Source organism: Pseudorasbora parva, chromosome 1 (genome assembly GCF_024679245.1).
Source record: "Pseudorasbora parva isolate DD20220531a chromosome 1, ASM2467924v1, whole genome shotgun sequence".
Classification (NCBI taxonomy): domain Eukaryota; kingdom Metazoa; phylum Chordata; class Actinopteri; order Cypriniformes; family Gobionidae; genus Pseudorasbora; species Pseudorasbora parva.
Window position 1 is genome coordinate 45,978,533 of NC_090172.1, and position 18,147 is coordinate 45,996,679.

General features: G+C 39.2%; 1 protein-coding gene across 9 annotated transcripts in view; it reads right to left on the reverse strand.

Moving 5' to 3' along the window:
* sox6 (SRY-box transcription factor 6) overlaps positions 1-17,435 on the reverse strand; it is a 155,001-nt gene extending 137,566 nt beyond the window's left edge. For 4 of the 9 annotated variants that reach the window (XM_067442917.1, XM_067442916.1, XM_067442912.1 and 1 more), the window contains exons 1-2: positions 17,076-17,435; positions 14,447-14,563 (exon numbers count right to left, since the gene is read on the reverse strand). The gene's annotated coding sequence lies outside the window, so the exon portion shown is untranslated. Of the gene's footprint in view, positions 1-14,344; positions 14,364-14,446; positions 14,564-15,101; positions 15,460-16,078; positions 16,290-17,075 lie in introns of those variants that run through there. The other 5 variants (XM_067442909.1, XM_067442910.1, XM_067442908.1 and 2 more) reach the window with 5 other exon arrangements.
* Positions 17,436-18,147: the final 712 nt, after the last annotated feature.

The following is an 18,147-nucleotide window of genomic DNA, read 5'->3' on the forward strand; positions in this document are numbered from 1 at the left end:
CAGTACAGTTGTAAGGGATGTGTGCCTTTCACTTCTGAATTGATAATGCCTTTTTAATTTTAATTCAATTCCTGAACTTGCATGGAATTTGAATCGAGGTAGCAAACAGGATGCAGAACAACATTGAATTTAAACAGGAATTTCTGTTTAAATTCTATTTGAATTCAAACTCGAGCACTCAAAGGGAGAAAATTTGAATCTGAATTGTCTCCGAAAAGCAATAAAGACCCAATAAGTGAGATTAATGTCACAAAGAGCAGCGGATCCAAAAAAGACCAACTTTCTTTTACTGGAATAAAATAAGAGATGTCCCATTTCATTGATCTTCCTCTTTGAATGTGCGCACGCTTAGTTTAAGAGGGCCTGCTTACAGCCGAGGGTGTTTATAAAGCGTATTTCACGACTCCCATCGTGGTTGGGGGAGGTTGTGCTGTTTTTAAATCAAACATCTCCTCTCCTTGGACTTGCAGACAGCACCGCGACCAAGCCAGACTTTCATGTCTGACAGTGGAGATACATTTCATGTGATTTACTCTGCTGTGAAATAACAACAACGAAAGTCCGTATTAGGGGAAGAAAGGGTTGACCGGCGACCACGGGCCTCAAATCCACCCCGAGAGGAATTTTGACTCCCAGCTGGTAAAATACAGTCTCACCAGATCTCGGTGAGACACACACACACACACACTTCAGTAAATGATTAGAATGCAATTGCAGCAAAAACGAGAAAGCAGGTCCTTGTCTTTTTTATCATCGATTTGGCGTCAGTCAATGGAGTTTATTCCCCAGCCATGACACAAAGCACTTTTCCACCCTTTCTATTTATCTGTCCCTACTATTGAGTTGGGTTATGGAAACAAGCCTGCTTCCCTCTCTCTTTCTCTCTCTATTTCCCAGGTAATGTGTTTATTCTCCTGGTCTCATCTTCTAGTTTACGGGGCTGCCGGCCGTTCTCTCTCTCTCGCCCTCTTATCGCCCGTGCTCTCACGGGGCATTTTAGCCGCTGAAATCCTGTTCACCACATACCGGTTTTAGAATCTGTGAAATGAGTGCCGAAGAAGCGTGGCCACAATGTCTGCCTGTGTTGCCAATGGACTCGAAAATGGGTCCGGGAGCTTTTTGTCCAGGGAATGCATAAATGGAAGTTTTTAACACCTCAAAGAAAGGCTGTGCCTTTGTGTGGCCAGACGAGAGAGAGCCCAGGCTCTCCTGAGGAGGCAGACATGCTGAGTGCTACAGGACAAAGAACCCAGAGCCTGAAGCAGCAGGAGCACACACACACACACACCTGCCTTGTGTGCGCACACACACACACACACGCACACACTTTTAGGGTATTATACGCACACAATGGACATGAGAAACATATATGTGGATAAAGGCACGGGCATGCACACACAGGTCAAGTGTGTGGGATAACACAACAAATGATTGCTGAATGTTTGAACATTCACTCACAAGAATCATTTTAGAGAAAAGATAACCGGTTTTACTGTATGGCTGCACATTTAATAAAATAAATAGACAAGATTCTGCTATGTGAAAAAGTACTTAAAATTATTCCATTAATATCTACTTCTGTTTTGTAAGACTTTTATTTTCAGTAGTTCAATTTGCGACTGTTGCATTTTAGATGGTCAGCCTGATAAACACTGAATTGAGATATGCAGCAAAAACTAAATCTCAAGGTTTTTTTTGTTTTATATTTTTAATGTCTAATTTGTGTTTTGTTTTGTTTTTTTTTGGGGGGGGGGGGGGGGTACCCAAATAGATAGGTATTTTATTTGAAATTCTATCGATCAAAATTACAAGGGAAACAATTAAGGGAAATAACTGACAATAATTCTGCAGCCACAGCAAATATTAAGATACATTACACAGATGCCGATCGAATCATATTCATAAAAAACAGAGATGAAAGATGTTATGTGACTGATAACTAAAGCCTGAAAACAAGTCAACAAATGTTGGCACATTGATTGATGTGCCTCCTCCCATTGGAAAAAAATAATAATTCCCATACAGATTATCCCTTATTGCAATTCATTTGATTCTGTTTTTCAGACAAATATAAAAAGACAGGTCGTGCAGACAATCAGAGTGGATATGCTTCGGCTGCCTACAATAAGCATTTAAATGCAAATATGTCTGATGCACAAAGAACCTGCAACTTCTGTCAGTGGCAACATAATCAACCTGCAATTGTCTCCTGACTCCGAGTCATTTCCAGTGACAAGGTCTAAGCAGCAAGCATCTGTATTCAAATTACTGCGCTATTTAAGGCCGCAGCCTGTACAGGGATATTTTTCCAACGGTAAGCCGTGCTGAAAGTCAATCATATGGTGAATTACACCAGAATGGAATCAATCGATCCAGAAAAGATCACGTTACATCCAGGCCCGGCGGTTGCAAGCAAATTATTTGTCTTGTTCTTGTTCAGATGCAAGAGCGTGTGTACAGCCAAGTCCCATTTTTCAAATATTACATTTGCAATTGAATTGAAACCTTAATGGTTCACATTCTCTATAAATGAACAGAGATAATTTAAATGAAGAGACTTGGTCAAGAACACAGAAGGAGAAAAAGGAATTGTGTGCGGTATTCTCCATCAGAAGAAAGGAGGAAACCTCAGTTAAGTATGCCAGGAGAGGCCTTGGCTCCCCAAGGATAGGTTTTGTGGTATGTAAAATCTGAAAAATATTTCAGGTCTCGATATGAATGATGGAATAACAAAAAAAGAGGTTACGACTCATCGGTACTTACATTCTTCATGCACAAGTTCACTTTTAATTCTTTTACCAGCAAGCAGGGAGGAGCACATTGTGCTCTAGGGTTTTGACTAGTGGCTTCATGAAAATCCAGAAGCATTCTGCCATGTTTTTCTCAGGCAGAGCGAAGGTAAGAGCAAAAATAAAGAAGAAACAAATTACTTCTTAAAGTTCAAGAGCATCCTCAAATTCCTGTTTTGGCTTTGTATGATACAGTTCAATGGGAGGATTTGTGCTATGAAGATGATTAAATAATTCATAACGTTTTTCAATTTTGCATCTATTCTCTCTAAAACTCTTTTAAAAAGGAAAGAATGTCAGCATAGATGTAATTCTTAACCATTGAAAAAAGTATTTTCTTTTTTATTTCAAAACAAATCACTGTTAACCATATTTCAAAAATCACCTCAAAATCCACAATCACTCAGCATATGCAAACGGATCCATTAATAAGAGTGAGGGAAAAAAATTGTTGGCTTGAGAATTCTTCTTCGTTCTTAATTTTCTAGAGAGGAAAATGATTTAAACGATGGACACAAATCTCAACTGACATAACTGGGAGTCGCTCACTTGACTCTCTCCCCTATATACTACAGCTTCTCCGAATGTACGAGAGAGAGAGAGAGAGAGCTCCTCTCTTCTCCGTGGTTCCCTTCTTCCCCCCTCAGAGAAAACAAATGTAGTGTTTGAGTCACTGATCGGTGGTGTAATTGAGTTTAACACTCCTTTTCTGCAGGAAAAAAAAAGTCTTTGAAATGAGGAGGTCAAATTACCTCTCCAGTCAGGCAATAAATAAGTCAAACAAGGTAAGGGCTCCTGCCAGCATATTTTAGTGCAGAATTCAATTAGTGAAAAACAAGAGATGCGTGGTTCTTCAGTTAGCTATTAGATGCACGTCCTTTCCCATGATGCTCTCATTCTGCACGAGGCAATCAGGCTGGAGTACACCACTGATGGAGGACGGCTTTAAAAGAAATCCACTCCGTTCCAGCGATTGTGGGGGGTTTGGCCAAATTACAGTCACAACATGACCGGTGCAGACAAGTCGGGGGGTGAGATTATTGTTGCTCTTTCTATGCCCTCTCACAACAAGCCAGAGAGCTATAATCTACCAAACGTAATATTGTTAGAAGGCCACAATCTAAATAACAGAGCTGAAACTATGGTCAAAAGGATACCCCTAATTGAAATGATGTCATCAATTATCATGTCATGTATGATCTTAAGGACAATAAGTCATGTAATTTTTTTTTTGGTACTGTATTTTTCTTAACTTTCCTTGTATTGACCAAAAAAAAATAAAATAAAAAAAAAACAAGAAAGAAAGAAAGCCATAGAGCTTTTGGAATGTACATTTTTTTAAGTGACCTATACCCTTTTAAGACACACACTATGTTTCCATATGGTGACTATGAGGTTTAAAAAAAGGCATAATGGGCATCATAATATATATATAATAAATATAATATATAATATATATATATATATAATTAGTTGGGGGGGGTTTTTGGTTTTGTTTTCCATTATGAAGCGATACACTGTATGAAAGTGTTTCCCTTGATTCTGCACAAGACTGGTGTGACGCCCATCAAGCATGTACTTCAGGGTGGTTGGACAACGTATATAAAATAAGAAAGCGAGCTGGGACACACACAAAACACACATGCACGGACCCACACTGCAACACACCCAACTGGCTACAATGTCGCCATTGTGACATAATGCTCCTCGCACAGTGGATTTTTGGAAAATAATCCAACTTTTCCTATCCTACGCATCCAGCAATAACAACTGACATCACAGGTCCAACCATATGCCCTGTGGTGCTCGTGAACGTTTTGCATTTTCTCAGCATATAGGGGGGGTAAAAGAAACACTGTAAAATGGTTATTATATTCCGATCATGCCCAAGGAACCTATTACAGGCATGGCACAGGCTACATGAAACCTGAGGAACCTTGAGGAACCATGAGGAACTCCAATGCCCAAAGCTACACAACAGACAGTTGAGAAGCTAACAAAAACAGAGGAGGAAAAAAGGAAAACTGAGAAGAAAATAAAAACTGAAAAGCTACCACCACCAAGCATGTGTATTCTCTTATGAGAAACAGTCTTTCCCTGCGAGGTACTCGAATGTGTGTCAAATCTCGAGATGAGAAACTCCCCTGGTGTTGACACACACATGCTCTATAGATATAGTGGCCGATGAAGGCGACATGAGGTTAACATTATCACCGCTGAAAGCGCGACAGGTGGGTCACATGAAAGGTCTCTAATTTTCTCTCGCCAATGGGACACATGGTTCATATTATTCTCTAGAAAAGCTGACAACGCTCCAATGAAAACATCAGGAGGCTTCCACCACTACTGTTCGCCGCACACTATTTTCAAATGTATCTTAGATTATGTAGCAATGTAAATTTTCCCTGCCTACTGAGGGTCGAAGGGTAAATTTAGAGGAAACCTGAAACGTAAATAAATAAATGTGGGGATTTGAGGAGGCATGCGGGAAGGAGTTTAAGCGCTGGGCGCGATGTGAATACAACACGACACAAGCTAAACACACAATCGAGCCCTGCACCTTCCGCTCCAGCTTTCTTAAGAGTCGCGTGCAAGGTAGACTTGATTAGTTCTCTCTCTAAACACACAAGACGAAGAAATCAAAGAAATGTAGATGAATAGAAAAAAAAATTAGCCTTCACCTGAAAGATCTGCACATCACTGTTGTTTACATGCCATATCTGTTCGTGCATGCTGAAAGAAAAATATCAATGCTGCACTACTTCTATTTTGTGCAGCTCACAACAGAGCCGAGGCTCAAGTACACAACAACATAGGCGGGAATTTTTTGAAGTGAGGTGAAAATAGGACTCTTTTCTAAAGTCTGTGAAAAGGCTGCAAGATAAGCAGCATTTAGCCATAAATTCAGAGTCGGCGCTAAGCTTTTTTATGTATAGCTCGCAGAGCGCAAAACCATGCCCTGCTGAAATCAAAAGCGGTAATAGTCAGGTTAGCCACTGTCATTCTAAGAGGGAAGTCGGTTGTGAAATTGTAAAATTGTAAGGCTCTCGCTGTCTATTTCACAGCCTACATTTTATGAACGCTCTCTGAAATTATTCATAAAATAGAGGCTATCACATGGCAGTCAGTGTTTGAGGCTCACAAAGGTGAGGGGAGAAAAGGCTCAAGCAATCCTAATCTGCCCGCTGAAGACGGCTGCTAATAATACGCTCCTTTATCTCCTTTGCTTAAACAGTGCATACCTTGAAGTTCACAAAAACGTGTGATACTCATCGAGCTCTCCAAGCGCAACAGAGTGGAGAGAGAGAGCAAGCGAGAGAGAGAGAGAGGACATTTTCCCCACATTCCTCACAGATTCAAGTCCAATTTGCTTTGAAAGTCCTCTGCATTAAGCCCGCATGCCAGGCTGATAGAATATGAAAACAACAGTCAAACGTTGTCCATCCCACTCTGGTTTTTCCCCCGGTTATAATTGGCAGCCATCGTACAGTGGCCATACAGAACTAAATAAGATTCTTCAAAATAGAGAGATGCACTCTTGATGTATTATCAATGAGCAGGTTAACCATCTGCAAGAGTTTATAAAAAGTTCTAAATATGGCTTCAAACCAACTTTATATATAAGAAAATGTACCTTTATGGATACTGCCCCAGTAACAAGCTGTTGTAGTCCTAATAAAGTTATTATTGTTATTTTGAAGTTATGAGAGTATGTTTTACTGGGTGCTTTTTAACTTCAGAATAACTATATCAAAACTAGAAATATAATTTCTCAGTATATAAAATATATTGAATTAATGATGTCATCAATTAAAAAAAAAAATACCATTAACAGGCCAAAACACTATATAAATGAAAAGAATCCTGTGCTTGGAACCTGCTGGAGAACCCTAACCTTATGAGGGGGACTTAAATAATGTAATTAGGGAGCCTAGAGTTTCTGTAAAACATTCTCCCATGTGACGTTTCATTTTTAAAGTGTAGAGATATGGGAAAGAATCGAATGGAATCACTCACGGTGGTTGGAACACCGTTTAAATGATTAAAAATGGCTACTATCTAAATATCTACCATAGACAATGTCATACATCAGAGGGTAAAGAGAGAGACTGAGAAGCTGAACATTAATGGGCGATATCTGTATGCATATTTTCTGCCCAATAGCTAGAGCTGAAAGGGCCCAGATGAAATCTGTGCGGTAAAGATGATATCATAGCATTGTGGTTGCACAGCAGTCTGGCAGACACATACCTCACTCTAGAGAGAGAGAAGAAAAAACAAAACTCTAAATAATATTTCTCCTTGCCTTTCCCATTTGAATATTCATCCTGTTTCCACGTCCCCAGAAACTCTTCTAATCAGAGTCACTTCCCCTTTAATCACTGGGGCTGTAATTATGATTTGATAAAGCATTTTAACGCACTCTTCAGTGTCACTCACATATCTATGCTTGGAATACCGTATTAAGAGCTGTCAGCCCTTAAGGGAAGCACTTCCCAAACAGTGCTCATCCAAATATGGCAAACACGCCCATCAGCTCTAATTGAAATTATTACAGGTTTGAACATGCTAACGCTACAGCTAATGTTTCCCCTGAAAGCGAGCAAGTCTAGCAGACTTAGAAGGCTAAGATTCCTCTTCCCTCTGATGTGCAGTAATTGTTTAACCCTGAGTGGAAGTGGCTGAGTGCCTTTTTTCGGCATACGCCAAAGACAAAAAAAAACAAAAAAGAATAGAGAAACAGGCTTGTGTAGCACTTTCCTATTCTGCTTTTCGCTTTCTAATTCAGTCCAACACAAGACTTGAAGGAAAAGCCTCTCTGGTTCCATGTTCATCTTGGAAGAGCGAGCATTCGAGGATGATCGTTGACCACAAGTTGATAATGATGACGATTTAATTAGAAGCCTCTCTCTGGTCTGGAGTCAGCCCAAACTCCTCCACCCTGCAGATGGAATAAATTTAGCAACAGTGAAGAAGAGTAGGGCCATCTTTTGCTCCTTTCTTCCACATCTCCCTCCCCCCTTCACAACTTCTCTTTCTTGTCATCTAAGTACCACCTCCAATCAGAGACAGAAAACATTCTTCTCCTCTGCCACTACACCGCAAGTCGTTCATGCGCCATCATCGCTCAAGCTTGCATCCCCTAAGTGCGCATGCACCTCAACGCTCCCCAATTGCCAACATGTGGCACTCTGAAATATTAATACAATGCTTAAATAACGTTTAAGTAACATTCGAATAGTTGAAGCTGCTAAAAATGGTCCAGGAGGAGAGAAGTGCCTTCAAGGTAACAGCAGGAGAAGCTCCCGGCTCCAGTACCAAATGGAAAAGGCCTGGCTCTGGGACGACCAGTGTTGTGGAGAAAATGTCTAATTTGCATCCTGGCAGGTCTCAAGGGTTTAGCTTAGCCCTGTGTCATAGTTTCGGTTTCTTTCCTGCTAGAGAAACACTGTGCGCTATGAGAGAGCTCTTTTCAGCCGCAGGCCCATGACGGAGCGTCGCAGGACAACATGCCCGTCGGTGGAAAAAGGCTGGTGGGGTTGTAAGCCTGCCACGGTCTTCCCTTATTCCAGCTTCTCTATCTTTTTGCGGAGTTTGTATGTAATTGAGCACTGGCCTATTATGAACGATTAAGAGTGACTGTTTGAGTACAAGTGTGAGTATGCTGACAGATGTCAAAGAGGCTCTAAAGAAATGCACAGGAGAGAGAAAAAAACGCAAGATTTTCTCCATTATTTCAACAGATTTCTGCCATCCTATTAAAAAAAAAGATCACCACATTACAGCCCTTTTGACATCACAACTACTCATAAGAAAAAATAGGACTTAAATTATGTTCGTAGACCTTCCTGCCCAAAGATTTAACATGACAAACTAATGATAAAGAGGGTCTTTTTTTATTATTATTCAATTTCAATTTGTTTTCCACTCCTCTGCATGAAAACACTCACTTTTTCCAGTCTGGCGTTTTCACTTTGGTGTGGTTAATATATCCTGGCAAATCCAAAAAGACGGAACAAAAGAGAGTGAAGCAGGAAATGACTTGACTTTGACTACACTGCAGGGCTAAACTGCAGTCACACTAAATTTCAACGTATACAAAATTACCTGAAATTAAATCTGTTTAGATTAAATGTCTTTGTTTGCATTTCAATAGATGTGTGAAATGAGTGTGATATGAGTATGAACTCTATAGTGAGACTGAAGTTGTAGTACTTTGTTAAGATTTTGCCATTAATGTTTAGCCACATTAAGAAATGTTCATTAACTTTAACACAGGCAAAAAAAAGGTCCATTGTCTATTGACAATAGTGTAGCGATGCATGAAGCAATACTCCCACAGAAGTCACTATCAAGCCAAGAAGTGACATGAACTAAAATTCAAAATCTGTGTGGGGAAATCTTTCACCCTCAAGCGAAATTCCTGATCATGTGGATTGTATTTCATGTGGACTGGATTTTGCACACATAAAAATCACCAAATAATGGTAAATGTGGCTGTACCATTAGAGTTTTCATGTCCACTTTCTTAAAGCCAGTAGTGATGTGAGCCCAAAAATGGTGAATAATCCCTGTGGGATCTTCTGTAACCTTCTTCACTCCATACAGTTCTGAAAAGAGAGACTCAACTTCACAGCCGCAGCTCTGAATTAAGACCAACATCATTAACTGCTGAGTTTCTTCACATAGAGACCATTTAGACAAGCTGCTCTCTAAACTGTGAAGGCTAGAATGGCAGATTATGCTAGCACACACACTCTCTCATCACATCAGCTGCTGTCACCACTTGACCCATCATCAAAAGCTGTTCATGGACACATCCATAACGATAGTCAAGTGCTTTCTCTCAATCTGTCTGTTTGCTGCTGCACTACATCTTATTACACTGACAGTCAGGTAGCAGAGCCTTTCACTTCTTCAGAAAGAAAGAAAAGAGAGAGGGAGATAAGTGAGTGTGAGGAAGACAGAGAGAAAACACTTGCGGTTTGATCTGCTGAAGCCATTTTCTTATGACGCACAAGTACACCGACGGCAGAAAGCCTTTAAAACTGCAAGCGGGTACACATAATCGCAGAATAGGAAACAAAAGGGGCTGGTTTCAAAAATGCTTCAGTTGAACTAATGTCAGACACACAGCCACAGCATTCCTCCATTCTCCCTACCAACCTCCTTTGTCACTTTAATTTGCTTCTGGCATTTTGCATCCCGAGTTTCCACACATACACACACACAGAAACTGTGGGTGATGTGATTTTGATGTCAAAATCTCCTGATTTTTCCATAAAAATTTCCAGACTTTCAGATGGCCTATCAAACAACATGGCTGCAATTAGCTACAAACCTCAGCATTATCACACACACACACAAAACTGTGTAAGCGATTACAAAACCGTTGAAGAAGACAGCAACAGGCTTTCTTTTACAAAACAGAACAGTCCTGGGGAATTCAAAGGCCCTTTTGTCTTAAGAGGAACTCTGCTTCAGGGTGGATATTTCTTTGACACAGTTCTTTACAAATATAATTCTCTATGCTGTGATGTTTAAATCATGCCTTCTATTCTGAATATGCTACAATGAACAACTGATTGTTTAAAGTACATCAACTCATGAAATATTACACTAACGTCAGACAAGGCCTTCTAAATTTGTGGACCATCATGTACTAACTTGGTTTGTGATCCATCACAAATGACATACTAGAATCTGGAGCATCACATATTGACCTGCTTAATCACGTGTGTACTAGAGTTAGGTAGAGGGCAATCTGCCAGATTGATCTGACTGGCTCGCATCTGATCTAACAGCAGGGCATTCAGAGTGGGCGGAGTCTTCTGCTGAGGGCTGCACAGATCCCTTTGTAATGAAAAACATAGCATCTTAGGTTAATGATCAATTATTCTCTACCACGAAAGTCCAGGATTATCACAAATCTCGTACTAAAAAAAAAGTGCCTAGCTCCCAACACTGGCCTGATTCCCTTAATCTGTGTTTGACAATGGTTCAGCTAACACAGCACACTTTCACCATAAGATGATGTAATATGAAATTCACATTCTGAGAGTGATAAACTCTAGAATAAGTGCACTAAAATTGTTTAGGCATAAATGTAAGAGATTTACTGAGACTCAATTATAAAAACGTAATGCTTATTATATCTAGTGGACTAAACTCAATACACATAATTCCTACCCAAATATGCATGATGAACTTTTTTTTTCTTTCAATAATAACAAAAAATGAACAAGAAGCATATGCGTAACCATAATTAAATTATTGATGCCTATATAACAGTGCAGCATCTGCACTAGTGAATGCAAAAAATGTTTTAATAAAACACATGACACAAAGTCTAAAAAGCCTAAGATCAAACACAAAATCTAACATTCAGCAACATTTACTACTTTTATATATTATATTATATTAAATTATATTATATATTAATAATAAATACTTTATAAATACTGCAAGGACAATCACAGACAGGGACGGACTAGTCCTAAACATAGAGTTCATATCAAAAGATTTATTTTCATTATTTATTCATGCACCAATTAAAGGTTAAACATGTGCCAAAAGCCTGTGTGTCAGAGAGCAGCTGCAGAGAGCGAGAGCGAGAGAGAGGAGGCCACAACAAGAAGGTTAAGGAAAAAGCAAACTAACTTTGTCTTGAAATGGTTTTGGCCAGGAGACAAGCTCTCCGCAAAAGCGCACGGACTGGCATAAACATTTGTACAAAATTATAAGTGCATTTGGAGACGCATGCAGGAGTCAACCGCCTGCACACGGTTCCCCGCGCTCACTCTCTCCCAGCAAACCCTCCACCCCAGAGCGTGTGTGTGTGTATACAGGCTCCAAACCGCTGCATTTTAATTACTGCCAGCAAGCACAGCAAACCCCTTTGAAATGGAAATGGTCTCAGAATCTTCCTCTGCACCACAGAAATCTTATTCTGATTTGAAAAAAACAATATGCTACACCACAGCCTAGACCTGATAATGCTGATTATAACCACCAATAAAGCCAGTGTCAAAAACCTCACGGTCCCAGAGATCCCTAGCATTAAATCTACATATTCATGTGTGCTTATAAAAGAGCTAGAAGAGAGAACGCAAGGAAAATATTCAATAATATAGATGGCATATTTGCCATGCACCTAATTTCAAAGAATTGTTGGATTTGTGTGTCATGCAACACCAAGTTCGAAACATTTTGATTTGAGCAATGCTGTGAATTGACGGAACACATTCAAAGAGCAGCTCTCTTATTATGCTGGCATATAATGCTATCAGGCAAATGCTGTGAGAAGACGTGGAAAAGAAAGCATTTAGTAATATTTCGGAGTAAAAAGCTTCCATCTCTCGGGTTCATTGTGCAGCATCAGGCCGTAGGTGAACACGTGTTTTCAGAGGAGGGCAAAAAAGCGCACCCTTCATTTACAAAAAGCGTCCAAGACATCAAAGGCGTCTTCAATTTTTTATCCTTGTGCGACTAACGTCTAGGCCTGAGGTTGCAAAAGGGCAGAAAACAGAAAACATTATAGGGGGGAAAAGGCCTTTTCAGCGTAGACACGGCCATCTGTATTGGCATTTCACAAGGCCTCCTAAGCTATAGCTTCACTATCTTTTTTTCAGAAGCAAGACTGCAATTTGGGCGTGTTGTTAAGCCACAGATAAGTATAGGTTGGATAATTCGTACTTGCGCAAGAGGAAAGAAATACTTAAGTCCTAATGTTAAAGGTCTTCACAAGACTGCAGATCTATTTATTTACTATCTGTCATTTGATTGTTACAGCTTTGATTTCACTTCGGCGTGTCCAGGGTCAGCATTCCTGTCTATGTAAATCATTAAATCATAGAAGATCCTGGAAGCCCTGGGGATCTCGAGCAGCTGTCAGCTTGCCATCTTCCTTGATGACAATGGATCTATCATTCTGTAGGAATCCAGTGGACGGCTACGAGAAAAGCCACTGCATGCAGCCATGCACTCATATGTCAGCATGTGTATAAACGTAAGTATTTGCAAAAAGAAATTAATGTTTGTGTACATTCATTCAAGATCTGAATATCTTCCACGAGCAAACGTCACCTTCCTAGTGTCTTCCTCATTTCGCTAATTAGTAGCCAAAACTTACTATAATTAAAAGTGCAGCAAAGCTTCAATAACACATTCCAGAAACTTGAGAGATTCTGCCACAAAAGGGAAAAAAATCCTTCTAATAAACATGTTGCCATCGGTTTTGATCATTGTTGAAATATTCCACAGCAAATTAGCTAACACTTATAAAGACAGATGTCACAACATGTGCTGCCACATTTCCTCCTCATGCATTCCTCCCCTACGGCTGGCGTGCTGCTTACCTTTACCAGGCCTGCTGTTGTTTACCTCCAGTGTTGTTTATCATTAGGATTCTGCTGGCACTGTTCTAACCCCTCCAATACAAGACAGAGCCAGACGAGACTTACACCTGAGCTGAGCATCTACCACAACCTCAACTTGCTCTTTTCAACTAAATGCTAAATATGATCCTGGGTTACGCAAACACAATACAAATTAAATTAAATATTAACAAGAGTTAAAACAAATAGTATGAGTTTCATAAATTATTCGATTATGAGAACGTGATTGTTCATAAAAAAACTGCATGAGCTAAAAAAATAAAAAAATAAAAAATATTCATTACACTCATCCTTTATCTTGAAGATATATATCCACTTAAGACGTATACGATAAAAAATGATAAGCAAGGACGAATTAGGTCATTAAAAATGTAAATAATAAAAAAGAGGCAATAAAAATTCAGTAGAATGCTGCTTTCAATAGAAAGCAGCTTAATACCACTGAAAACCTAATTTTGTTTAAACCTCAAAATTACTGATAGAGAAATCCTGACATTATTTCACAAGTACTAAAACAAATGGCAGACAACCTCTAGAAACAACAGACTGTGGCACATGAAAGAGAATTATTCAAAGTTCATTTACTGTCCAGATTTTAGGACTGATAGTGCATCCGGCTGATGCCAGCTACACAATTAATGTTCCCAAAGAAGTAATCGAAAGTCCCTTTATTACAGAGAGCTTGCTAAATTATCGGTAAACATCTGTACTTAATACATCCTGCATGCACAGAAAAGTGATTCTCTCATTTCAAAATTATTAATATATGAAATACTGAGTACCAAATAAAGAGGTTTGACTTCTATTATGTATCTTAAAATTCAGGAGATCCCACAAAACAATCTGTGAGGGAAAATGTTTTTTGCAAAAACTAAAAAAACTAAAAAAAACTTGCATGCTTCTTTTAATTTAAAGATTAAATTAAACTCATTTTTATGGCATGACATTACAATGACTAAGTCACTGCAAGGTATCATACATAATGACACTCTGCAACAAAGATTTAGAGCCTCATGATACGATGTAATGCATCAATTAAAAAATGCTAAACTATCATCACTGCATATAACCTCTAAAATGTTTTAATTAATTCACATGAACTGTAAGAATGATTCGAGTATGAAAGGGGAAAAAACGAAATCCCTACTTCACACACACCGTGTTAAAATACATATTCCAGCTGTCAAGTCTCAGAACATTAGATTGAAAGACAAGCGAGGCATCGCAGAATAGATATACGGTCCAAATCTCTGAACTTACTGGCACCATAAGCGTTCGTCTGCGATCTGTCGGTATCTGCTCGCCGGATCCAGTTAGGAAATGCTCTTTACTCGCACAAAACCACAAGTTCCTCCCCAAATCCACGGGCAGAAAGTCCTGGGGAAAAAAAACAACAACAACAGAGATCGTCATTATTTCAAACGCTTTAATATCAGCGAAAATGAAAGTGAATCTATCTGTGATATCATTGTGAAACTGTGCATAAAGCGTAATTCATACTCAATGTATGTCCATAAAGAAAGCATTTGGAAAATCCAGCATTATGCATGAAAAATGAGCTTGAATGAAAACTTGCAACAACCAGCCGTGAAGTTAAAACAAATAACACGGATGCGTAGCTGCATTTGTGAAGTGTTAAAAAGGGATTTTTATAAGTTCATACATTTCATTTTGTATTGGTAAATAACACATTTAATTGATTTTTAAATTTCGATGAATTAATAAAGATGACCTGCAAGCCTCTAAATTAAGTAGGTAAATAAATGTAAGGGATATGCAACAGAGACCCTTTCTCAAAGGCAGTGAATAAATCTATCTCTATTGAGTGCAGCATATCCCTGTATAGCAATCAGGACAATGTGCTGAACTGGCAGTCTAATTATAAATGTTCCATTGGGCTCCAGTGCCATCTTACCTTATGAGGGAACAGCTAACAGCAACTGCTCAAAACAAAATGCCATTACGGGCTCAACTTCACCCCAACAGAGGGACAAGCCAAGGGGATTGTTTTTCAAACAGCCCCCTCTCACTTAAGACAAGAATGTATTATTAGGCACCCGGTTATTCTTACAGACGGGACACAATTTCAGAAAGAGAGAAAAACTAGCAAAGTTAAGCTGTGTTTAATTAAGGTGTCAGGTTGCGTCCCTGCGCGAGAACAACAAAGCTTTTGTGTTTCTGCTCTGAGGTTTAGAAAAGAAAAGAAAAGAAAAAAGGAGGAGAGTGTTTCGCTTTCTAGCGCCGTAAAAGTGTGTAAAAATCAAGTCATGTGTGCGTTTAATTGTTGTAATATTTGAAATGTCCCGTTTGACGTGTCTGAGGGGCTTCACGAGTTTTTAAAGACCTTTACATTCCGTCATACGTCGGCATGGTGTGTTATGTCCCTTATTAAAATATTATCGCATCTTGTGCAGAAGTCGAAAAGGGCTTATCTGTGTCTATGAGGGTCTACATTTGGGAAACACCCATGAGATGATGGGCTATCTGTGTCCCACAGACTGAGTTCACACACATTGCGCTCCATTTGTCCTTTCTCGCCGCTCTGTTTCTGGAAATCTCAAAAGCATCATGTATAACACAAAACTTAAAAAAGATGCAGAATAAGAATAAGCACTAATGCAAAGTGTAAATCGCATTGAACGGACAAATAATTTTTCACTTTGAATAGAAATTCCCTGTGAATGTCATTTTAAACAACTAGACTATTTGATTTTGTTGTTTAAAGTTTTTTTTCTAGATTATCTGATTGATGTTAAAATAAAACCGATAAATAGGCTACGTTAACAAGAGGCATTTATTTTATTTTTTAAAGCGCCGTATCACTCATTGGGTGAAATATCACACATTCTGATCAAATAAATAAGAAAGTAACAATTCCCGGAGTTCACTTACTTTCAGTCTGAATGCAGTGTTTCAGAGCACCTTTTTTTTCAAGCCTGGAGATTAAAAGGAGTCTGCTTGTCCAAGTTGCTTATTGTCTCTAAATGGATCTGCTTTGGATGAGGACTTCATTTTAATTTATGGCTTATGCATTCTTCAAAGGTCAATATGCCTGACCTCGAGAGAAAGTTGAGAAACAATTCCCATGCTCCCTTAGATTTAGCCTTCAAACATGTTTTTGTCTTTAAACTACCTGCCGGAGGGTGTCTTATCTTAAAAACACAAAGCACATTAAGTTTTTAATAGAGAGAAAGTTAAAACGACGTCGAATCGGATACTTGCCAGTACTGTACCTAGCAGCGCGCTGCCCCCGTTATTGTCAATGAATAGTACCGCTTTGTGGACAAAAGTGAAATTACCTCCTGTGAGGAGAACTTATCCCGCGGTCCGGATGACAACTACGTGCTATATATTACTCAGAAATACAACTAATTAAATAGCACTGGACCTGGTGTAAGTATCATAGATACATTGTTAGAAATCAACCCTGCGCATCATTGTTTCCTTTCGGCGCGTGCGTCCGTGAGTAGGCTACACTACAATAGTTCAACAGCGGACAAAGAAGTACAAACAAAACATTATAACTGCTGTGAGTACATGCAAGAACAGCGTGGATAGTGCCTGTTTAACTTAACTTGTTTAACTTGACTTAGCCGTCAAGATTTTTGCAGTTTTTTTGTTTTGTTTGTTTGTTATGAAAGAAGCTCTAAATCGCTCCTTGTCATATCGGTCTACGGAGTAGCTCTATCACGCGTCACTCTTCGTTGAAAATGAACAAATAAAGCAAACCCTTTGAAATAGTTTGGACACTTAATGTAAAGCTTCCGTAAAGAAAACGTGAACGCATCAATGCTGTAGATGCGTTGTTACGACGCCAAATGACGACAAACACAACATAACGAAAAGACACGAAATCACGGACGACAGGTTACCAATGATAAAAGTTTACCTTGATGTGCGCAGGGTAGCCTACCAAAACAAGCGCTCGTCTTCACCGTATCCCGTTATTGGTTTTGAAACAGGTTAAAAAGAATGAACACTGGAGTGTAGTAGAAAAGAAAGAAGAAAAACTGAAGTGTGTCGCTTCCACTGACCGTAGAGGGAATCCCGCTTTGGCTCTGTGAAGTTGAACTGTCAAAACCGCTGAGAGCAGTTGTAAGTATATTTATCGCGTTTTCCCCTCTACTCTAAAACAGAAGAGACAGAAGACGATGGTTACGGCTGTCAATCTTGGCAATCAATGCAAGCGGCCATGTCGCAAGTATTCAAAGCATTTCCCGTCGTGCAACATCAGAAAGTGAGTGGCCAGGGCATTGATCTGAGGAAAGAGGCAGGGCTCCCCCTCCCAGACAACGCATGAGAGAGAGAGAGAGAGAGAGAGAGAGAGAGAGAGAGAGAGAGAGAGAGAGAGAGAGAGAGAGAGAGAGAGAGAGAGAGAGAGAGAGAGAGAGAGAGAGAGAGAGAGAGAGAGAGAGAGAGAGAGAGAGAGAGAGAGGGGTCTTTACAGGGTGGGGTAGAATAGTGTAGATTGTGAGAGGTTGAAATAACTCAGGTGAAAGCCCATACATTTTCAAATACAAGGAGCCACATTATTAATATAACTTATACAATGTTATTATTTTTTATTATATAGCTAGCCTACATACAATTTCGCGTTAAAAATATTCACGCGTCGCGTCCTCTGTTAAAGTTATAGCTTTATAGCTATAAAAAAAAAAAAAAAAAAAAAAAAATAGTAATAAATTGACACTCATTTGCAGCAACCATAGTGCTGATCAGGAAAAAGCTCTGTATACCTTTATAGCCTAATATGCAAACGCTGTCATATAGTAGGCTATATTAAACTGGGGCATGGGGATTTAAACATGGAAATATAAAAGGTAAAAAAAAACAAGAAAAAAGATTTGTGATTTCTTCCACTGCGTTACTCTATTTTTTAAAGGAAAAAGTTCTAAGCGACAGCAAAAATCTGCCTTTTTCATGTAAAGTTGACTCTATGCTGTCTGTCAGTTCATCTGCTC